Below are 25,575 nucleotides of genomic sequence, written 5' to 3'. Positions count from 1 at the left end.
CAGGAAGAAGAAAAGACAAATAACCTGTGGATTCTGGCACATCTTAAGTGGTAAATCTTATTATGAATTGTCAATAATTCTCAGATTATTATTTTATAGCATGATTTCAAACTTTAAAAAATATTAGAACATGATGGTCAGGATGTACATATCAGAAAACAAAAAGAAATTCTTCGAGGCAAATCTGAATGTTTCTTTCATTATATTTTCAAGATATTTGGGTAGAAACGTAGAAAGAAGCAGTGAAAAAAAAGAATAGAATAAAGAAGAGTGAGATGATGCCAAACAATACCATATGTCAAAAGTTTATAGATGAAAATGGAAAGATACAAATTTAGCACTTAGAATGTCTCCTCAGAAAGTGTGGAATAAATGAATATAATTTACCTTTAGTAAGGTAGATCTGGGTATGGAGAGATTAGCTCTACAAACAAGATAATAAACCACTCTTTGACAGATAAACACAAATATGAGGATCACTTTTAAATACTTGGGCACCTGAAGAAATTGGAACATGTTTCAGTTAGCTGTTCTCAGAGGGTGCAATAGGAAGATGTCATGTAAGTACTCAATACCACTGAAGAAATCAGTCAAAATAATGTGTGCATTTATAACGCAGTTAGCAATTCACATAGTAACCCAGAGTGTACCATTTATTTATTGGTAACATGTTGATGGATGGAGAATAAAAATGTCTAAAAATACACCACACCCATAATATAGATCTCAAGTGAAAGTATCATGAAGAAGAACCTTCTAGGCTTCTATCCTCCTAATTTTCTATTTTTCTAACTTTCTATTTTTTGTAAGATTTTTTTTTATTTGCCAGGCAAGCTATTAGTCACAAAGTTGAGTTTTAACTTGCCCTTCTTCTATTTGATTCAGATTTTTTACATTTGTTCCTTAAATCTAAGATTGGCCAGTCCCTTTTATTTAACTTGTTGTAGCACAAAGCCATTAGCTAGGTTCTGGGATCAAAGATCAATTTACCTGATGCCTTTTATAATTGAATCTCTGCTTTTTCTTATATGACCTCCATCCTCAGCCTGATTGTTTTCCCACAGAGGCTCCCAGCTGGGTAACTAATACTCCACAGAGACAACCTTGAGACTCGGCAGGCAGTCACATTCCCAGATTGCCAGGGGGGCCTTTCTGATCATTCCACTCTTCTCCTGAGAACTCAATATGCAGGAGAGGCATGAGTTTGACCACATCTATATTTGTGGGCTGAAAGATCAAACCAAGCTGTTCTGCAACCCCATTTGGCTCTTCTAGTAGTTAAGTTAGTCCTTTAGAATCCTGGACCTTGAACTGGTTGGGGGTGTCATGTATAAATCCAGGCCCTCCTGCTCCTGAAGGAACTTTCTGAAAGGGGTATAAAGGTAACAGTCAGTCCTCCTTAGAAGCAAAGTTGGGAAAGGGAAGATTTTTCTAATGCTTTACACTGTTTTAATTCCCATATAGGCCCTGAAAATTAGGTATCTGCTAAGGGAGAGGATATATGTATTGTCCAACTCTAACATCCAAATACCTTTCTTCCCTGCTTCCTTTGATTTTTCCTATTCATCCCATGTTCTTACTTACCCTTACCTTACAACACACATAATCATCTGCATAGTTAATGGACCAAAATGTCAGTGCCAAACTGTGAAACTATTGAAAACACAAATGATAATATTGGCGGCTTTGCATTAGGAAAGAGTTCTTGGAACTCAAACAAAAAACATAATCCCTTGAAGAAATTAAAATGAATATAAAATATCAAATTCTTGAATAGGATGTCATTGACAAAATGTAAAGATAGGCACAGAAGCAAAATACATTTTCAGAATGAGATTCTGATTAAAATCTTGCATGAAGAATAAATAATAACCTCTTAAAATTCAATTATAGCAGGACAAACAATGAAATAGAAAACAGGCAAAACCAGCAAAATGGACACTTACAAAATATACAAATGGAAAATGTGCATATGGAAATATTGTCAACATCGCTAGTCATTGTAAAAATGACAGCTTAAACCCAGTAGTTCTGTGATGTTGCTGTGTGCCAGCTAGAAAAGAACAGTCTTTCAACACAGGGTAGAGAAATTACCTTGCAGGTAAGAATGTAAAACTGTCAGAACTACTTTGGAAAATTAACTTTTCAGCTTCTTAAAAAGACTAGACACCAGTGGCTCAATGCCTGTAATCCTAAATACTCAGGAGACTGTTATCTGAGGATTGCAGTTAGAAGCCAGATCAGACAGGTAAAAAACTGCAAGACTCTTACCTTCAATTAACGACCAAAAAGAATTGGAAGTGGACCTGTGGTTCAAGTTGTAAAGCACTATACTTAAAGACAAAAGCCCCAGGACAGCACACAGGCCCTGAGTTCAAGCCCCAGGACTAGCACAGGCACACATGCACACAGGCACACACACATACACACACACACATTTATAATAAAGATGGATATGACAATACATACATAAGGCCATCAGATTTACAAAATTAGACCCTGTTTCAACAACAACAACAACAAAATGTTATAAAAGACCTCATAATTCTACCTTTTTATAGGCTAGGAAAACATGTTTACACAAAGACTTACACTTGAATATATACAAAAGTGTTATGCATAATAATAAAAAAAATCACCCAAATGCCAAGCAACTAGACAATAAATGGCAAAATGTGTAAAAACCTTCTTCCTTCCTTCCTTCCTTCTTTCCTTCTTTCCTGCCTTCCTGCCTTCCTGCCTGGCTGCCTGCCTTCCTTCCTCTCTCCCTTTTTCTCTCCCTCCCTCACTTCCTTCCTTCCTTCCTTCCTTCCTTCCTTCCTTCCTTCCTTCCTTCCTTCCTTCCTTCCTTCCTTCCTTCCTTTCTTTTCTTCTTTCTTTCTTTCTTTCTCTCTCTCTTTCTTTCTCTCTTTCTTTCTCTCTTTCTTTCTCTCTTTCTTTCTCTCTTTCTTTCTCTCTTTCTTTCTCTCTTTCTTTCTCTCTTTCTTTCTTTCTTTCTTTCTTTCTTTCTTTCTTTCTTTCTTTCTTTCTTTCTTTCTTTCTTTCTTCTCTTGCTTTCTCTGTCTGTCACTGCTTCTCTATCTCTGTCTGTCTGTCTGTCTCTCTCGCTCTCTCTCTGGTGTGTGCAGGGGATCAATCCTAGGATTTTGTGAATGTTAAGTAAATCTACCACTGTGTTACCTTCCTATCATAAAAAATGGCATATGAATATAACTGTATTTCATGTATAACAAGATAGGATACTATTTAAGAGTTAAGAGTGCTAATGATGAAACAACATGAGCAGAAATCAAAACCATTATACTGATGAGAACAAAATGAATCTCCTGGTGGCAGGCATTGATTGGCCTTGGATACGTGCTGCACTACAGAGGGCTGGGTCCTCATACCCCAAATGATGGATTTGACTTCTACCTTGATTCTATGAGTATCATGGATATCGATGGAGAAAAGCTCCAGGCTTGAATGGTGAAATGATGAAGAATTGTTACCTACTGATAAGAGCTTCTCAATATCAGTGCATTTCAAGAAGATAGGAACATTATAATGCCAGCTTCTGATCCAATAACTATGTTGTGGTCTGCCCTTCCCAGTGTTTGATAATTCTTGTGTGTGATCAGTTTTCTTCTTCCAGTCAAGTTGATTTGAACTGGCTTGCAGATTTCTACTAAGTGATTATGTATTTACATATTAAAATCTCTCTTTGACTAAGATTTGATGAAGCAGATTTAAGATTTTATTCTTCTCCTTGCCCCAAACTACTACTATGTTTGGGCATGATTTTTGGTAAAATGAGGTCCTGGATTTTACAATGTAATCTTAATTGGAAGTTTTCTCCCAGAAATAGAAAGGTATTTTTGCCCTTTCCATTTTTTTGAGTGGTAAGAGGGTAAACATGTGAATAATTTAGTGTTCTTTCAGATACTCTATCTCTTTGAATGTGTTTGTTTTTTAGCATGTATTAGTTGTGAAGTTTCCTATCCTGTACCCCAGTCAAATCCACAGCCTTTATTACTGTCTTTTATCTCTCCCACTTAAGACAATTTCATCACAGTTCATTGTTCTTTGAAATCTGTTATGTAACCTCTTAGATTTTGGCACAAGCCAGCTTTTAGTTATTATACTCACTTTAACTATCCTTGGATAAAACCTGTGTGTGCATGAGTAATGAAAGAAAAGTCAACAAAGAAACGATAGCTATTACTGGAGGAGTGAAATAACAAAACCAATAGACACTTTAAGGGATAGATTATTGAAAAGAAATAGTCTGAGTGCAGCAATCCTTTGTTGTTGTTGCTTTGTTTTGTTTTCTGTTTGAGAGCAGTGTGTTAGCAGAGAAGGTACTCCAATTTGAGAAAGTATTATCTGGTTGCAACCTTGAATCAAAGAAGAGAAAAGGGGGTTCTAGTGCTGTACTTACAAACTAATGGCGTGTTTTCCAAAGTGTTTGTCATACTTAGAGAGGATCAGCAAGATGTTTAGCAGAAAAAAAAATCAATAAAAGATTTCAAATACTGTTAAGGAATCAGATTTTTGTTTTGCTTTGTTTACGTTTATAATTTAGTTTGTCTCAGATTCTTTCATGTTATAATCTGCAGAGTGAATTGCAAAAACAAGCATAAAATGATGGTATTATTTTTCTGAATGAAGAACACACACACATCTAGAATGTATGAGTCCTCTATGGACAATGGTCTAATTAATGGCTTTGAACTACAATACAGAAAACAAAGACCTGGGCATTGTATTGCAGTCTCACAGATTATTTTTCTTATAAGACAGAAAATCAAAGCATGAAAGTAAGATATTGTGTAAAGGGGAATGTTTCATTCTTTGTTGTATGTGTCTACAGTTAATAATGTTGGGAAATCCAAATGCCTGTGTCAGCAACCTGAATTCACATTCCTGAATTTACAGACATACTACTGCCAACCTGTAGTTATACACAATGTCTTTTTACCTTCTGGATCTTTAGGGGGAAGAGTGGTGGTAGGGATTGAATTCAGAATTTTGCATATGAAAGGTAGGTAATCTACCAGTTGAGCCACACTTCCAGCCCTTTGTGCTTTGATTATTTTTGAGATAGGGTCTTGACTTTCACCAGGACAGGCCTGAACCCTATCTGTCTATTTACTGGAATGAAAAGCCTATGCCATCGTGCCAAGCTTTGTTGTTGTTGTTGTTAAGACGGGACTCTCAGGAACTTTTGTCTCAGGCCTGTATTGAACAGTGATTCTCCCAATTGCTACCTCTTCACAGAATCCATAATTACAGTCATGATCCCATTATAAGTACCCAACTGCCTAAGGATCGTTCTTCCCCTCCCCCCCCAAAAATGCCTTAGCATTGTCTGTATTTAAAGATTATTATCAACATAACTACACAGGCAACCACTGGCTGTGACTAATCAACAAGTAGGTTTCCAATGTGAACACTACATCTGAGACAAGCATGTCTGGTGAGCATCAGGTTATGGTTATGAGAGAAAGAACTCTTCTCAGATGTCAGCATGAGCACCAGAGAGAAAATGATGGCATGTCTGCAAATTCAAGGCCTCCAATCACCTCTTATTGAAAAGTCAATGCTGACTTTATTGATTACAAGAAGGGGAGACATTACACTAATAGTGAATTGCAGGGGAGAAAGAAGGCCCAGAAGTTACTGAGAAATGGAAGTTTGCCTTAAGACAAGTCTTTGAAAGAATGGGCTTGTTTAGTATTAGGTAAGAATCAAGATAGAATCACTCAGTTGGGCATCATTGTCTCATGTTATTATACTAACTTCTTAGGATGCTGATTACAGAAAGATCATGGTCTCCAAGAAAATGTTTAAGAGACACAATCTCAAAAAAAAAAAACCAACAGCACAAGCAGGGTTGGTGGTATTGCTCAAGTGGCATCATGGCTGCGGTTTTATAATTCTGTTTACCTCTACCCAGCCTCCAATTCTTTCTACTATTTAAAGCTAAAGCAAAAATCTGTGTGGGGAAGACAGCATAAAGCAGACTGATATCCTTCTACGCCTCTTCCCATGATTTCCTGTGACATGGAATCAGTCTCCATTCTCATCATTTCAGCACTGGTCTTTCTATTTGATATATTGTGAGGGAAGAGCAAGACCTGACTTATGGAACTCAGAAGTTAAGGAGTGGGACCCGAAATGTTCTGCTACCCGAAATTTTAAATGAAATCACTTTTTTTTCATTTTACAGAAAATACAAGGAAAATATTTTATTTCTTAGAAAAGTGATTTTTTTAGTAGGGCACCTGGGACTCATACCCTTAATCCTACCTAATCAGGAAGCTGAGATCTGAGGATAACAACTCAATGTCAGCCTGAGAAAGAAACTCTTTGACACTCTTTATCTGCAATAAACTACTTAAGAAGGGTTGGGAAGGTGGCTCAGTGGTAGAGCGCTTGCCTTGCATGCCTGAAGCCCTGGGTTCAATTTCTCAGCACCACATAAGCAAAAAGAAAAAAAAAAAAAGCCAGAAGTGGCGCTGTGCTCAAGTGGTAGAGTGCTAGCCTTGAGCTGAAGAGCTGAGGGACAGCGCCCAGGCCCAGAGTTCAGGCCCCACGACCGGACCCCCCCCACCACCACAAAAAAAGAAAAAACACAAAACAAACAAACAAACAAAAAAAAACTAGCAGGAGACCTGTGGCTCAAATGGTAGAGTGCTAGCCTTGAGCAAAAAGACACTCAAGGATAGCATCCAGGCCCTGCGTTCAAACCCAGGGATCAGCATGCATACACAATACACACACACACAACTCACACACACACATAACACACACACGCATACACACACACAAAATGACTTCATATTCTTTCATGCTTGTTAATACTTTTTTTTATTTTTAATTGTCCTAAGTGGTTGTACAATGGGGTTTCAATTCAACATCAATTGATGGGTACAGAGCATTTTAATCAATGTTACAACTTGCATCCTTCTCCCCTACTTCTGCCAACCTTCCATATCCTATCAAGTTACCTGGTTCCAATTTAACTTCTGCGTATTCAAATATTATGACTGTATTTGCCCTCCCTTTCTTTTTCCATTTATCTTTTAAGCATTTCCTGTGGTGATTGGACCCAGTTGCTTGGTAAGAGATTTCCTAAAAGATAAAATGATGCAAATGAGGACAGTGAAACATCAGCTGTACTGTCCCCAGAGAATTACATGGTTCCTGCTACCAAGGTTGTAATGAAGAGTGGAGGCAAACAATCTTATACTCAAATTACTGAACAGTTTTTCTGGATGGAATGCCATTCTATGTTATTCTACTCTTGGCTTGCAGGATTCCATGAGTGCTTTCTAACTTCAGAATCTAGAACTTTCCTGGGACAGGCTCTGAATCCTGCACTGGCAGTAACTATGCAAGTATGCAGCAAAAAAGTAGCTTCCTGGGACAAATATGTGTAAAAGGTGTGGGACCAGGAGCGCATGTTGCATTCAGACAGACTTAAATACAAATTATTTTAGATGTCAAGCATTTCTGAAACTTCCTCACTGCTACTTTTCTGACTTGAATGAATCATTTCACATTTCTAAATTTCAGTTTCTATTCTACAACTGAAAGCACACACCTCCACACACATATACACACACATATATTAACTACATAATAAAGCTCAAATCTGTTACTAAGATGGAGAACCATGACCTTATACATAATTTGATAGAAACGTCCATTCTGTGAAAATTAGGCAAACATATTGAATTTTACTGAGTAATTAACAAAAATATTGTCTCTAAAGTAAACATAATGGTCTGCCTACTAAAAAAATGCACAATGTGTTTAATGAAATTAACAGCAAGATAAAAATAGAAATCAGAATACTCAGTGAATTTCTAATTTGAAATTAAAATAAGTTATTTTAGATTATGTCTCTTTAAAAAGTATTACATTTTAATTTTGGATAACCAATCTCTTGTTTAATAGGTACATAAAATGAAGATAATCTTAATGACATTTAAGTTAATTTCACTTGTTCAAAATGAATCAAACAATCTCCTTGTTAGTTTAATCCCAATGTATTTAGTACAAAGATGTAATTGCAATTTTAAATTAACTTGTCTTTTACCTTTGGGCACCACATAATTAAAGTAATTTTGTAGAAAATTGACCTTTTTTCTAGTCTTCAGAAAGATTTCCCCACCAAAAATGAATCAATGCTTTTAGAATCTACTTTCAGGTTAACAAAAAGAAATATATATTGAAATCACACAAAATACATAGCACTTCAATTGGGTCTTTCAAAATTTAATTCAAATGTTTAAGATTTTTATTATAATGACAAATTAAGTACCTTTAGTGATTCCCCTCCTAGGCAGATGGCTAATATTTTAAATAGATGTAATTGTTAATAGTCTAAATATATTCTATTGTTTTCATTGTTACTTATGGATGACCTGTTTTGATTTCACAGTTCAATTTTACTTAGTTCAATATTAAGAATTATTATACACTGTTCAAAGCAGTTTGGAGATTCAAAAACAAAAAAAAACAAAAAAATTAAACATGAAACTACTCTACAATCGAGCACTATAACTTCTGGGCATTTATTAAAAAGATGACATATCAGGATATGGGCAAGCTACTTACACAACCATCTGCAAGTTGATCCATGCAAATGGAGCAAGAAAATGTGGTATATATGCACAATGGAACTTTATTCATCTATTAGAAAGAATGATACATTGTTTGAAAAAACACTAGATAGATCTGGAAAACATTATGTTAAATGAAGTCAAGCCCAGGAAGAGAAAGGATGTATGTTTTTTCTCATACATGAAAGTGAGATATAATTCATGAATATGCATATAAAATCATTTGAGTTCATATGCTAATACACCTTAACTGAAGTGTGACAAATTCAATGGAAGATTCAAATGGTATTAACCCTGTGGAAAACTGACTCACAGTTCAACAAAATGCATAAGTAGAAACTGGCAATTGAAAGGTATAGAGGAGGATAGATGGGTGAAGAGAAGGGAGGGAGCAAATGCAATCATTATATTCAATGTACATCCTATGAAACCAGGAAATTGAGGGGAGTGTTAGGGTTGGGAGGAACAAGGAGAATGATGAAAGGGTTGACATAGATCAAGATGTATTTTATTTATAAAGTAGTTAGTTAAATATTCACTTCTTTGTACAACTACTTTAAGATAATAAAAATGTAATTTAAAAATGATTGGAACTAAAGGGTCTATGAAGAATTGAAATGTTGAGTTTGCACAGCAGAAGTAACAGATATAAATAAACTGGGGCAATGAGGCCTCTCTTCTTCCTCCTTTCCACCAAGATGGCTTCGTCTACTTACCACTCACTTGACTTCTGAGTAATCACCCTAAAAAGTATTTTGGTCCCCATGGAGCCCCTAAACCACCCAAACTTTAATTAATCATTAATGTTATGATCAGTTTTTTGTATGTCTTGTGTGTGTGTGTGTGTGTGTGTGTGTAAGTATTGGCATAAGGCAACAAGATGTAGACCCTGTTCATTAGCTTTTTCACTCAGCACTGACACTCTACCACTTTATCCACATTCTAGTTGTGGCTTTTTGCTGGTTAGCTGGGGGATAAGAATTTCACAGGATTTCCTGTTTAGGCTGGTTTCAAACCATGATCCCCAATTCCAAGCCTCCTAAATTTCAAGAATTATAGGTTTGAGCCATCAGTGTCTAGATTGTATGATTTTATTATTGTCTCATACTTACATGCTATTGTCACAGGTACACATTTGCCTGATGCTGTTATTTTTGTTAAGATCATCCCTAACCATCCTTGTTTAACTTTGATTGACCTTTTCCATATTAGTAACAACCAAAGTTAAATCCAAGACCAATAGTAATAACACTGGATCCTAGATATCCTGGCTCTATTTGGTGACATCAGTTCTTGCAATGCTGCTGTTTCTTGAAGTAATCTTTTACCCTGGTCTCTTCTTGTTCTACTGTTGGTTTGATTATATCAATACCTCAACATTCTCCTAGAGTTTCACTGTACACAGTGCCCACTTGATAATGTGGTAAACTGAGAGCACTCAAAACCTGTCTTCAATAGGGAAATTTGTCCAGTTGATAGACAGCCACTCCATTCTATTTATTAAAACCTACCATTTTAATAAAGTAAAATTAAATTAATAAATTAAAACAGTAAGCTTTAATAAAGGTAAGATTTGGTACTCTAAAGCTATTAGAAGAATACATAGTGACAATGTTTCCAGACATGCAAGTAAACAAAGGACTTTTGGACAAGAACTTTTCCCCAAAACAACAACAATACAAGAAACAAAAGCAAAATAGATAAATGGGATTGCATGAAACTAAAAAGCTTTCTGGCACTAAAGGAAACAATCATCAGAGTGAAGAGACAGGCTAAAGAATGAAAAAATATATTTGAGAATTATATTGCTGCAAAGTGTTGGTAAACAGAGTATATATGGAACACTAAAAACTCAACTGCAAAATAACAATGATAATAATAACCTGATTAAAAATATGTAAACAGAAACTCAGATCAGACCGCCATTAGGTATGACCTTACTTGGATAAAAAAACACAATGATCCAAAAATTAACACGTGAATGAGTGGATCAAGAAAATATGGTATATACACACAATGGAATTTTTGGCATCTATCAGAAAGAATGGGATAATATCATTGGTAAGAAAATGGAAAGACTTGGAAAAAATTATATTCAGCCAAGTAAGCTAGAACCAGAGAAACATAGATTGCATGGTTTCTCTCATTTGTGGTAACTAGAATGTGACTAAAAATCTATTAGTAAACACAATGGATGTTAAAAAAAAGTACACTAGAACATGATAAATTATTCAGATCTTTAGGCATTCACACATAGTGAGATCAAAAGAAGATATTCTTAGGAGAGGATCACAAAGGCACAATAGCTATGTGTATCTAATTATATAAAATACTATTTATCAAAATGAACTTCAAGAAATGGAAAGAAGAGTTTTACTTTTTTTATTTTGCTGTTTTTTGTTTTCTGGTTTTTTTATTGTGAAAATACTGTACAGAGGGATTACAATTACATGGGCAAGATAATGAGTACATTTCTTATCAAGCATTGTAGCCTCCTCCTTTGTTTCCCCTTCCCATCCCTTCCCATCCTTCCCCCCCAATCCTCCTCCCCCCCCAATGCTCCTCCCCCCACCCAATCCTCCCCCCCCACCAAAGATGTACAAGTTATTATGGGTTTTTTTTGTCTTATTTGTTCATTTTCTGTCTTTGGAATGGTAAGGGGCAGCACAGAAATGATGGTACACAACAAATACAGTAGTGTTATTCACTAGACACTATGTTAAAAATGAACTTCAATGTGAATGAGAATGGGAGGGACACACTGAGAGAGAGCAAGGGAAAGGATAATATTCTACAAAAAGAAATGTATAATTTTTATCTGATTTATGTAACTGTAACCCCAGTGCACATCAAATTTACAAATGAAAAAAAGTTAATAGGTGATGGCAGATACACAAGAGTGCAATAGAACAGTATTCTTGCACTCTTTTGGAAAAAGCACATTTGTATAGCTCTAATGGAGAACATTATGAAAATTCCAGGCAGAGTGATGTTATAACTACAATATGATTACAGGACCAATAATTACACACCCAACTGAAATGAATCTTTATGTCAGACTTCAGTATTTACTCCCATGCTCACTAAAGCACAATCACAACATCAGGAAGGAAAGTCAGTCTTGACATCCTTTGAATAGCAAATGAATGAGAAAATATGAACTTAGGTACAGTTGGAATATTATTTAACCATAAAAAGAAATTCTTTTATGGGTGACACCATAGATATGAGTAGAATTCCTTATGTTAAGTGAAATAAACCTGGGGGGAAAAAAAGACAAAGTCCACATGATCTCACTTGTATGTAGATTTAAAAAGTTGTCCTGGGGGAAATTAAGAGTAGAACACTGGTCAGTAAAGAGTAGGGAGAATAAGTGAAATGGAAAAATAGGAAAAGTTGACCAATCTGAACTAATTTATAGGAAGATAGGAATAAGAAGGTCTGATGTATAATAATACGAACAAATGACTATGTATGACTATTATTTATGGTATATTTTATCATTGAAAATAATAATTTTTGAGAGAATGTATTCATAGTTAACCTGATTTAAGCATTATACAATTAATATGTCACCAAATTATTATATATATAATTTTAAGTATGTCAAGATAAATGATTTTTATATTTTTATGTGTAGGTTAAAAATTTTACATGTGAGGAATAAAAGAATAGATAATTCCATTTACAGTTTAAACATAGTTTCAAAATATTTCAAATAAAATGTTTATTATTATAGTTTTAATAAACACTAGAGAGAAAGTGTGAATACTTCAGTAATTAATATTTTCTCACTTTTTTCACAAGAAAAAATTCACTGTAATTATCTCTAACAGGTTTACTTTGAGAGTCAACATCCTAAATTCTAATATTAGGGTTCAAATTCAATTCTATCACCTAGCTAACATTTTAAGATCAAATGCATGACACAGTCTACACTAAAAAACATGGTACTAATAGTAATGATCTCAGGAATGTCAGGAAAGAAAAGTTAATGTGTATGAAAAAAAACCCGTAGACTAATTTCTGGGCCATAAAACATACTGTTAATGTGAACTGCGATTATCATTACTATTATTCTTCTTATTATTTGGTATACAAATAATGCTAGCTTTAATCTAAAAACAATAATGTCATAATATAAGAAAAACAAGAATAAAAATGCAGGAGCATTTCCCTGGTTTGACAGAAAGAAATGAGAATAAAAGAAGAAAGAAAATTTAAAAACTATGTAAATAAATTCTGATATCACTAACTTTACCTCTTAAATAAGATATAGCACAAAATTGCTATTCTCCAATATTGCATTTTATTGACCTTCCTAACAAGGATTGTTTTTTACGAAGCATTCATAACGCAGTGCAATATGTTCTGCATTTACAGCAACAAATTAAATGAGACATGGAAATGAGGAAGAATGCTTACTCTTTAGCATCACCTGTTGTTTCAACATAATAACATTGATAAATGCCTGATCCAAGTGGCAGAGTGCTAGCCATGAGCTGACAAGCTGAGGGACAACACTCAAACCCTGAGGTCAAGTCCAGCAACTGACCAAGGAAAATGCCAAAGCAACATTTATCCTAGCATGGAGAAAGGCCCTCCTGGGATCTTGGCAATGATGGAGCATCCTGAGGCACTAAGTCACTGCTCTGATAGTAGAGGAGGTGTCAGATCCTAGAGTCAATTGGGCTTGGCCCTTCAAAAATTGATCAGATTGAGGAGGTCATGGGGAGATAGTTTGTAAGCATGCCTAATGCCGGTGACTATCTACCTTGTAACTGGGCAGGAAGTTTCCAGTCATCTGTGATAGTAGTAAAAAAACTAAGGGTGTACATTAAGTATATATATAATTAAGGGTACATTTTCCATTTCCTGGAGCTTCTTAGGGATTGAGGGTTAATGAAGAAATGTTAGTGAAGAAATGAGATCCTCCTTTCCCAGAAGAGTTTCTTTTCATGTTCCTGAGTGTTCTGAGCCCATGAGCGTGGAGTATAGGCATGAAGGAAAGTTCTTGTTTGGCAGTTATTTGTAGAAGAATGACCTAGTGCTAGGACTCTTTTACTAATATTCTGATTTTCTTGATATTACAATGACATGGAACTATGATTCTTAACTGAATCTATGAATATAAGAATAGCAGCCAGGCACTGGTGGCTCATGCCTGTAATCTTAGCTACTCAGGAGGCTGACATCTGAGAATCCTGATTCAAACCCAACCCAGGCAGGAAAGTCCATGAGACTTACCTCCAATAACCCACTAGAAAACCGAAGTGGCACTGTGGCTCAAGTGGTAGAGTGCTTGCCTTATACTGAAGAGCTGAGGTACAGTGCTCAAGCCCAGAGTTCAAACTCCACGACAAAGAAAGGAAGGAAGGAAGGAAGGAAGGAAGGAAGGAAGGAAGGAAGGAAGGAAGGAAGGAAGGAAGGAAGGAGAAAGAAAGAAAGAAAGCTAATGTAATATGACTTATATAACCAGTATTTCCTTAGACATATAACTTGATTATAAAAACAAGGAAATATTGGCTTCAAATTGATTGTCATATTTGAAACTGATACATAAAGTCAGATGTAACCCATTTTTGGGGGGGAGGAGGGAGAATGGTTATTTGTATGGAGCAGATGCAGTAAAATGAAGTAAGGAGGTCAGGTCCAGCCCACGCCATATTGGCCACATGGTGGATAGTAGGGTCTGGTATCTCATCTTCATGCTGGGGAAGGAACCCTTCCCCCCATCACCTGTCTCCCAGGTAAGGGGCATGCCCGGACCACTGGAGGCAGGGGCAGGCACTTGGCTGATAGGTTACTGAATCTGTCAGTCTAGTGCTTGGGACTGGGAATTTCCTGCCCCCTGTGTAGACCTATTTAGGCCTGGACAGTCAAACTGCTGAGCTCCAAGCTGTGTGTATCACTGTGATCCTGTCCTGTGTCCTGTCTCCAGGCTTGTCTCCCATCATCATGAAGTCCCAATTCAGCTCTCCATTGGAGCTGAATTGGCTTGTTGGTATTGTTCTTGTTATTTCTTTCCTCTTTATCATGTTTCCTAGCTGTGTTATGTGTATTTGCATGCTGCAGACCTTTGTAACAACTGGCGGCCTGCAGCCTGTTCACTGTATAATAAAGTCTCCAATATTATATATTTTAAAATGTGGCTTCTGGGATGATCTACAACAAAAAGTCCACCTGAGAAGACTGTAAGGTCAGGAACTATGAGCTAGGAACAGACAAGGAAGGTCGCCTCCTGCTAAACCCAGGATCACTAGGATTACTTGGGGACATTAAAGGGGGATGTTTATGATGTGGTGCATGCCTGACCTTCCAGCTATAGTGGAAGGTGAGGATATGCAAGGTGTTGATTTTTCCTATGGCTTATCTGGACTACTACTGGGGAAAAAAAAGGTTGGAAGCATGGCTTATGCAGTAGAATGCTTGAGTAATATGTATGAGGCTCTAGATTCAAACCTCAGTACTGGATAAAATGGAAAAAAATGGTAGTATTCAGACCTCCCTCCATATTTCAGTGCTACTGGTGAATTCATGTGTGATGGGTGTGTCAGTGTAGTCAAAGAGCTTTTCCAAGATCAATGGTAATTCTGAGAGTGGTGACTTTCACCTGTAATGCTAACTGTTTGTAAAGCAGCGATTAGGAAAGTGCATTTGAGGTAAACTGGAGCAAATTTAGGAAGCTCTCTTAACATAAAAACCAAGGTGTTGAGGCTGGGAAGGTGGCTCAGTGGTAGAGCGCTTGTCTTGCATGCATGAGGCCCTGGGTTCAATTCCTTAGTACCACACAAGCAAAAACAAAAAAAAGCCAGAAGTGGTGCTGTGGCTGAAGTGGTAGAGAGCTAGCCTTGAGCTGAAGAGCTGAGGGACAGCGCCCAGGCCCAGAGTTCAGGCCCCATGACCGGACCCCCCCCCCAAAAAAAAACCCAAGGTGTAGTGGTACTTTCTCCCATCCTAGCTATATCATATGTATAAAGTCTCATATCCATACCCCATATCAGGTCTGGATGGTAATTCTTTATCTGTTCAAGAATGGATTTCTCTAGTTTTTGTATTAATGATGGGTGACAAACACAGTTGGAGAGATTATCCTATCTGAAAAAAAATAATAAAGCAAAAAGGGCTAGAGTACTGGTTCAAGTGGTAGAATGCCTGCCTAGCAATCACAAGCCTCCGAGTTCAAACAAAATCCAGAAAGCTCACAAAGATCTATAATGTTAACCACTTTTGCTTCACCTATATTAATAATCAGAACAGACTTTGTGCTGGAAGTAATCTTACTTTGGAGATTACAGAGAAAATTCTTAATTCAGTGACAACCAAAGCCAGGTGGGCTCTCAGAATCCTGGTCGTATAAAGTGCATTTAAGCTTTTTTTTTTTGGGGGGGGGGAGGAGATCCGGTTGTGGGACCTGAACTCTGGACCTGGGCGCTGTCACTCAGCTCTTCAGCTCAAGGCTAGCGCTCTATCACTTGAGCCACAGTGCCACTTCTGGCTTTTTTTTTTTTTTTTTTTGCTTATGTGGTGCTTAGGAATCAAACCCAGGGCCTCATGCATGCAAGGCAAGCACTCTACCACTAAGCCACCTTCCCAGCCCCCATTTAAGCTATTTCCAACTGCCTGTAAACTGGATGATCTAGTGCAATTTTCAGGTAGGTAACAAAATCATTTATCTTTTACAAATTGTTGACCCTTACCAAATTTATGAAATTTCACCCTCCAAATTCATATTTTTAGCTTTTCTCCCATCTTTTGACTTAACAACATTAATTCCAAACTTGTCTCAGATCCTTATAGGACTCTACATTATTTCATAGCTGACTTAGAAGTCCAGTGAGTCTGGAAGTTTTGTTATAGCAGATCATTTATGTGCATACAGACTTCATTCCTGGAACTACTGTGGTGTATTACTGTTCTAGAAATAGTCCAGACTTAGGATAATCTCTCCAACTGTGTTTGTCACCTCATCATTAAGACAGAAACTAGGGAAGTCCATTCTTGAACAAAGATAGAATGAATTTTGCTTATTAAAATTCCCCATTTTAAACTCTCTGCTTAGCAGTTACATCACTTTAATCATAGGCTTAGTCTCCGTGTTTTTCAAGGTATAAATCATAGGTGAACAGAAGCCAGATAGACAGCAAAGAAGACCAGCCCTAATGAAAAATGTTACCCAGCATGAAACTAGTTACAGATGGGAGATCACAAAGTCAAATGAAAATTTTCACATTTCTTTTCTAGTCTATAAATGCACCCAGCCAGACAGGAAAGATATACTTTTTCCAAATGGTTTTGGATTTTTCCATTAAAAAAATTCCAGTAGGTAGAGTCCAATTGACTCCTCTGGGCATTTCTTCCAACATTAGTGCTATGTGCAGTGCAACTCTATTTCTGGAGAGTCAATGGGTATTTGATTATGCTTCTTAGAAAGATTTTGGATCTGTGATTGTTGGTTTTCCAAAACTTAAATGTTATACTAGAGAGTTAAAAAAATCAAGAAGATGTTAATACTAGAGAATTATATGAAAAGTAGAGATGATGTTAAAGGATTACTTTTAAATATGATAATATTTTAAGAGACATACTTTTCTGGGAATAAAGACAGGCTTTTCTGGGATTAAAGATTCTTTTGATGATATGCAGTGGTAAAAATCCAAACCTATGGCTCAAAAGAGAAGCTGTTATCTAAATATGATCCCACTGCCTTCTTTCTGCTTTACCACAGCTGAAAGTAAATTTGGTAATAGCCAGGGATGAAAAACAAAAATCATGTTAGAAATAGTTTCTTCGTAATGCTTTTTGCTCTTGTCTTGTTATCCCATCCTTGTGTTACAATGGATAGTAATTGACTCAATAGATAAACCATTTATTATATATTCATCTGATCTTATATTTGGTGTGATATTTGATGTTATGTGTCAAATCAATCTCTAGTTTGCATATACATTTTTAACAGTATAAAAATATTTTATGGAGGGCTAGGAAGGTGGTTCAGTGGTAGACTGCCTGCCTTGCATGCATGAGGCCCTAGGTTCAATTCCTCAGCACCACATAAGCAGAAAAAGTCAGAAGTGGAGCTGTGGCTCAATTGGTAGAGCCTGAGCCTTGAGTTGAAGAGCTAAGGCTCAGAGTTGAAGCCCCACGACCACCACCACCAACAACAAAAATTAATTCAAAGTTTTATGGAGTCAACAATAACAATTAGCAGATACGGAGTAATTGAGGATTAGATAAATTTCTATAATTTTGGGTATAAGGACATAGTTTTTTCAACCTTTTAAAATATTTAAGAAGGTTGCAACTCAACCTGTCAATTTAAGCTACAATGCTTCTTGATCAATATCACCCTTTCATGATTCTCCTATCCTCTTTTATTCTGTTTAGTACTGGAAATTGAATTCAAAAGCTTATGCTTTTTTGTAAGTTTTCCAAAGTTGTCATTATTCCATTTGAGTTATATGTCTTCTTTTTTGGCATCTTGCTGATTAATTGGAGATAAGAGTCTCTTGAATTTGTCTTCCTTAGCTGGCTTTAAATCTGAATCTTCAGATCTCTGCCTCTTGAGTAGCTAGGATTACAAGCTTGAGTCATTGGCACTCATTTTTCCCTACTCTTACTCAAGTCTCTAATGGGACTTAAAGTATCCCCATGAATCCAGTGGTATGCTGAAAGCTCTTGTGTTGTAATTCTGGTTGTTGCCAAGAAGATATTATAAAATAGTGCTTGAAGTGACAGACACAGATTTATCCAGGCAGGAGATGTGGTCAGTAATACTGGGAAAGTGTCATGTATTCATATTGTTACTCCCTTGGATATCCAGAGAAAATGTCCTTTACTCATTTTGACAATAAATATTGTGTTTACTCTTTCCTGTATCATTGCCTTTCAGCAAGTGAGATCAAATTTAATCTGATTTAAGTATTTTAAACAATAATAGTGTTCCAAGATTTTTTCATAAAAGTCCACCTGTGAGTGAACATTCAGCATTCTTGAAAGATGGCTTCAAAGAAATAGAGAATAATTTTCATGCTATGATATCCTCAGCAATCTGTCTTTTTGGAGGAGGCTTTAACCTGTTATGATTGTCCTGCTGGGTAGCCATTGCCTGAGTCTGGATCTCAGCTTTCCTGTTGAGTCAGTGCCTGGTAGGCATTTCTCTGTAGCCAACAATCTCTCCTCCCATCAGACCCCTAGACACTTCTGAAGTATTGCTTTGGTCCTGTGCTGCTCAAGCAATTGAGTTTGTAATCTTCACTGTACCTCAGCCCAAGATGACAGTGATCTGGTCAATACACTATGCAGGATCTCCTCTGCTTCTTGTCATGTGCTGCAGTTCTATCTGCCTGCATTCTTTGTTGTGATCTTTTCTGTGTGTGCTGTGGTAGCACCCTGTCACAGGAAGTTTTGTTTCCAGGGCTCTGTATGATTTGGGGTGTGTGTGTGTGTGTGTGTGTGTGTGTGTGTGCGTGTGTGTGTGTATGTATGTATGTGTGTCCATGTGTGCACAAACACACTCCCTCACACATATGCTTCTCATCTCTCTGATCACTTCTGTCCTTCAGGTTTTAGCTCTCTGCCTCATTAGCACAATCAAATGACTAAAGTCTTCCCACTGGCTCTACTTAGCTTGAATAGCTCATGCATTTTTTGAAATATTTTTAAAAATTGAACTCCATGATGGATCAGCTTATTTTCAAAATTCCATTTTGGCATGTTGGAAGGCAACATCTCCTATTAGCAGTTGCCAACATCCATCCAGATACATGGATGTTCCATCTAACATGTGGCCATGTGCTCATAAAGACATAAGATAAAAACACGCTTGAGAGTTTTTGTTTTTGTTTTTGCCCCTCCTGGAGCTTGAACTCCTAGGTGCCATCCCTGAGCATCTTGGTGCTAAAGGCGAACTCTATCATTTGAGACACAGTGCTACCTCTGGCTTTTTTGGGTAGTTTATTGGAGATGAGTCTCACAGGGACTTTTCTGCTAGGACTGGCTTAGAACTGTGATCCTAAGATCTCAGCATCCTGAATAGCTAGGATTACAGGCATAAGCCACTACCCTGCTCATGCTTATTTTATTTTTTATAAAAACAATTTCCATTTCTAACTGTAATCCTGATGTTCAGGACATTCTATTTTGTAGTTACTTTGTGTAGAACACCTTCAACTTTAGCAGGTAAGCAATATAGAAAACAGCAAACTAGTTTTTATGCGGGGCAATTTCATTGGGTAATGAAGGTCTGGGTCAAGTAGTAGAGCACTAACCTTGAGAAAAATGTTAAGGAACCTGCCCAGGTCATGAGCAATCCCGAATAGTGGCACCAAAACAGGAGGGACCATTTGTCTAGAATTAGAGGCTACATAAACTTTTCTGTGGCAACCCAAGAATGAACAATTGTTTATCCTATATCTATTCTCATTAAGATACATAAAGTAGCTTTGATTGCTATGTGGAAATTATTTCAAGCAAAGAGGCCTCTCTAAAATCTAAACTTAACTGTGTCTTCTTGTAGTTTTACAACCCTCAAAGGTTTCTACCACACCTGTAATAAAGCCAGAGAGTTTATCCTGGCTTACAAAATCTCTGCAGTGCTCTCCTCTAAAAGTTCAATTTTTTATTATGACATTTAGAAGAGATTGTCCTCCTGATTTAGTACATTCAACATGCATACACTGAGACAGTGAGAAAAAAACTGTTTACACTATACAATGTATGTTTGACTCTTTCTATATTGTGTCAAACTCTCCATCCCCTGCTCTGTCACTCCAGTAGCTAGAATTACAGACTTGATCCACTATGCCCAACTTCCTATTCTGTTTATCAACAAACATTTGACATGAACATTGTATTTTACATGTGTTGTTGGTTTAATTGCTTAGTTTTTGTTCATTGTCTAACCCATAATAATACTTACCAAGAAACAAGTTTCCTAAGGTAGAGCCTTTATACATACTGCTCAATGACATATCCATAGTACAACAAGGCTAAACATTTAGAAAGTATGAAATAAACATTTTTATGAAATAATAAATTATAACTCATCTGTAAATCATATAGTAATGGCATTAAATGTTGAACCATACTTACGCCATGGCTTTGCAGCTTCTAGACAGTTCATCTTGAAGTCATGCATGCTTTCTGTAGTTTTGCTGACTCATTTGGGGATTTAAAACAATTAACAATTATTGTGATATCAGAAGTATTCAAATAAAGCAGAACAGTCTATAGCAAGTGCTTATGTGACATCTACAAAAATTTTAGTGAGCTATTCTCAAGGATAAAGATGAACCTGCTAAGCATACCTCAAGAAAGTAGTTTTTTTTTTAAATGTGTAGGTTTTTCTGTGAGAACTGACTTCCATTGGTAAAATGTGGAGTGGAGGGATGAAATATTCAGAAAAGGGAATAAATGCGCTCAAGTAGCTCAATGTTCCTGCAAGGAGGTCTAGCTCTCTGAGACCGCACACATGATGAAAATTGGAACTCCAGTCATTTATCTACTGGACTGCTCAGATTGGTGGCAATAATCAACTTTCTCTTACCTTGATAAGAGGGATAATGGTGACAGCCAAGACTAGATTCCTATGCCACAAAGTACCTAGAAAACGGCAGTGCTATCTTTATATGTATTTTCATTAAAATTAAAAAAAAATCTCAGGCCCCAAAACTTGAAGACAGTCTCTGGCTTCTACAAGCTTCTATCTACATAGCAAAGGGTTGGAGGAAGAAGACCCTTTGGGGAGTTTAGGGGACAGCTATCTCCTTCTCTTTATAAACATAGAAAAATCATTTACCTAGGGATAGGTTTGGCCACTTATGTAAGATGATGGACTTCACCTTCATTGCCTTACTCCATGGGTATGGGAACAGTGGCAAAGAGGAGCTCATTTATTACTGTGAACTGTTTAATAAGAAATCTGGTCCTGAACTAGAATGACTTTATATATGTTTTCAGGATAAAATGAATAAATATAATTATTAAAAACCCAACTGTATTTTTCTCAAAATTGATATAATCATCGCAAACAATCTTCTCCAATAAGGAAGAATTTTAATTATAATGGTTAAAACGCAGACTAGAGTTACACTTGGGCTGTATTCCTCATTGATACGTTAGTGACCTTATCTGTAATATGGAATCAAATCTAAGAGTCATTGCTAGATTAAATCAAACACTGCCAGGATTGTAAGTGATCAAATTCTCTAGTCCTCAAATGGTAGTTCCCCTGGGCTGAGTGCTTTACTTTAACCTTAAGTGAGGTCCTGAGACCAGCCTAGCTAAATGGTTCACAAATCCCACTCTTCTACAAAACATGATGGATACCAGATATCATTGCTTTAAACTGCTAAAATTGGTGATCACTTATTACAAAGCAATGATGGACTAATACAGTTACTGTATGCCAAATAGTTTTCATAATTCTTGGCATGTATCCCAATAAAGTGCTGGCTAACAGCAGCAGCAATGTCTTAACGTGTAGGAAATAGCACCATAGCATGCTGTTTACATAGAGAAGAACTGTTTGTACTTGCTAGAATGAGTTTAAAGTTTGAAATACGTTCTAGCTTTAGTCAAGCAATTTTCATAACATTGCAATTCACAGTATCTTTGGAGAAAGAATATAATTCACTCTCCATAAACCAAAGACAGTGTGTCAATTCAGTCTCACTGGGCTGTCACTCAAAGAATGCTTGTCCCCCTCAAATGGAGAAAGAACACTCCTTGAGGAAAACAAGGATTTTTGTACCCCCAAACTAAATGATTCTTCTGGAGCAGCGATAAAAATCAATGTGTTGCACATACACACATCATGTGTAAATTTGTATAGAAGAGAATCTATGCACCAGTGTCATGATTTGATGTTTAAATTGCCTCTTTTTAGCTGTCTTATTTCTTTCCTTTTATTCTCTTTAGTTGTACAAAGGAATTGTCATTGAACAAAGCAGTTTTTTAATACAATGCATCTTGATCAATGTTAATCTATCCCTTCCTTACTCAACCTGTTCCCTCTTCTCATATTTATAAGATAAGCCTTGAATCTTTGTTTGTTTGTTTGTTTTTTGTCAGTTATGGGCCTGAACTCTGGGCCTGGGTGCTGTCCCTCAGATCTTCAGCTCAAGGCTAGCTTGAGCTACAGCACCACTTCTGGCTTTTTCTGCTTATGTGGTGCTGAAGAACCGAACCCAAGACCTCATGTATGCGAGGCAAGCATGCTAACACTGAGCCACTTTCCCAGCCCCAAGCCTTGAATCTTGAGTGCAGTTTTTTTTTTTCTCCTCTTCCATGTCCACTATTTTCCCCCTTGACTCCCATTCCACCCTTTGAAGTACCTACATCCTAATGTTTATTTTGATGAACTTAGACTTTGTGAACTAATAAAGTTCTGGTATCCATCTATAAAATAAGATGGGAGACAGCAAACAGACTAAACTACAATTTGAAAATAACTATAAAACTATACTTTTATATTAAAAGACAATGCAGTCAAATGGAGTACTCATTGAACATTATCTAGCTAGAAAATTATGATCATTAAAGACACTAGGATAGATTAGCAATGCTGGTGTGCATGTCACTTCATTTCACAGTGACTCTTTGTGATAGATCAGTGTCCATGAATTTGGACTTAAGTAATGAACATAGTATTACCCATTGCTGTCAGGACTGTGTAACCACCCCACACGCTTATCTTTTAAAATAACTGTAGTCATCTATAGTCAATGAAAACAATGTTTTGCAAATAATAGACTTGAACGACCTAAAATATCTAGAAAATCATCATATCTGTAATATGCTCTTCTTGAGTCTTGTATTCATGACAGGATCTTCTGAAACTTATTGTCTCTATTTCCTGACATTTTCAACACCATAATTCCTAATCTAGTTCTACATACAACCCAATATTTCAAGACCTTCCTCATTTTCCCCCAAATTTCAACAGTGTCTTTTTAAAAAATAGTTAACTGACTTATAAAAACCGAACTATGCATATTATGGCTGACCAGTACATGGTTGAATGGTATTCCACTGAGTAAATATGCACCATGTATTCTACATCCCTCATCAGTTGCTAGACACTTCAGTTGTCTCCTCCTCTTGGTTATTGTGAGTAGTGCTGTAATCAACATGGACTGCAGATATTTGATTGCATTTTCTTTGAATACCCAGGAGTGAAATTAGAGAATCACTAGTTCTAGTCTATATTTTTCCAGTAATTTCTATACTTTTATCATAAATGAACTAATTAATTATGTGATAAGTAGTGTATAGGGTTCCTATTCACAAAGCCTCACAAGTACTTTGTTATTTAGTCTTTAATAATCTTTACCTGAACCCAACAGACCAAAATATTCCTTATTTCTCATTCCAAAACAAGAAAATCCATTAACAAGAAAGCTACTGAAAAGTAATTTAGCAAAGGTGGTAATATATAAAGTCATATACCATACATTTATATTCATATTTTAATTAGAATTTGTATTAAAAAATCTTTTACATTAGCAACAAAAAATCTCACTGTGATAAATCACACAAAACACATTTAACACTGATGCAACTTACACAACAGTGAAGTACTGTGTTCTGCATTTGGAAGACTGGATATTTTCAAATATAAATTCATTTCAGGTTTCTTCAGAAATGTAATGCAATCACAAATAGCTAAAGGAGTCATTGTGCCAAATGTGACAGATTTATTCTAAAGTTCATCTAGTGAAATGATTTTGATTTTAAAATTCATCTAGTGAAAAGATTTTCAAAAGAGTTTGAGGATTACCTTTACCGAACTTTAAGACATACTATAAACCGGTAATTTAGACCTTGTAATGTTTGTGTCGAAAAAGACCAATAGATCAATGAAGCCAAAAGTTTCTAGAAATATATTCACAACGAAATGGACATCTGATTTCCTAAGGAGGTGCGAAGGAAACTCCATTCAAATACACCTTTGCTGGTTGATTGGAAATTAATTTACTGGTAAATTAATTTACTGAATTAATTTACTGGCAATTAATTTACTGAAGCTATCCGGGATAGCTTCAAACCAGGATCCTGCAGGTCTCCACTTCCTGAGAAGTTAGGACTAAACTACAGTCATGAACTACCAGCACCCAGCTCAAAGATTGTGGTGAAAATTTTTCAAATGATTTCATAGATTGGTTTTAATTATTGATATAAAAAAAATCCTATGTTAATTTTGAAATAAAAGTAGTATGAATTTAGGATTATCTTTAATCAGATGGGTAATTTTATAAAATTGTGTATTTTTATAAACTGAATGACTACCTTGTTTATGATAAAATAATCAGATTTTCTAGGCAAAATTTTCGAGATAGAGAATTCAAATTCAATGACCATTGGCCACTGGTTCTTTCTGATTTCCTTAAGAAACAAAGCACAAAGCTAAAATGACTAGGTTATTTTTAGTATGAGTCAAGTGTAAAGAAAATTTGGGATTTAAAATATCCAGAGCTTCATGGTCCGTGGCATTATAATTGGCAATACTGGATCTTCACGATTCATCATATCTTCACAAGCACACTTTTATATGTAGTGTACTTAGTCATAGAAAACATTCCTTCTTTTCCTGCCCAAGACTTTTGGAATGAGTAAGGATCTACTTGCTGTTGTCCATACTGTATCACAAATTGAGTTAATCCTTCATTATGTATCCACTGTTCTGAAGAATCAGAGTTGTAGGGTCACATCTGCTGATAAGCAAATTTGCAAAGTTCTGAGATAGCTTAGGATACCCCATGCTAAAATACAAGAAGCAAAAGACTTGGGTCTCTCTTTGAAAGACATCATGATTTAACCATGGGCTCATAGTGACCTTCCCCAATCACACACAGAAGTCTCACTTCTAAGTATAATTCCCAAATTGTTTCCATTCTCTTAATCACTCAAGACAAGGATTGATTTCAACATGTGAAAACTTCAGGTATACTTAAACTATATC

This window comes from Dipodomys spectabilis, unplaced genomic scaffold (genome assembly GCF_019054845.1).
Source record: "Dipodomys spectabilis isolate Male_0828 unplaced genomic scaffold, ASM1905484v1 ptg000019l, whole genome shotgun sequence".
NCBI lineage: Eukaryota > Metazoa > Chordata > Mammalia > Rodentia > Heteromyidae > Dipodomys > Dipodomys spectabilis.
The sequence above is the reverse complement of the archived record's forward strand: the minus strand, read 5'-3'. Positions refer to the sequence as shown.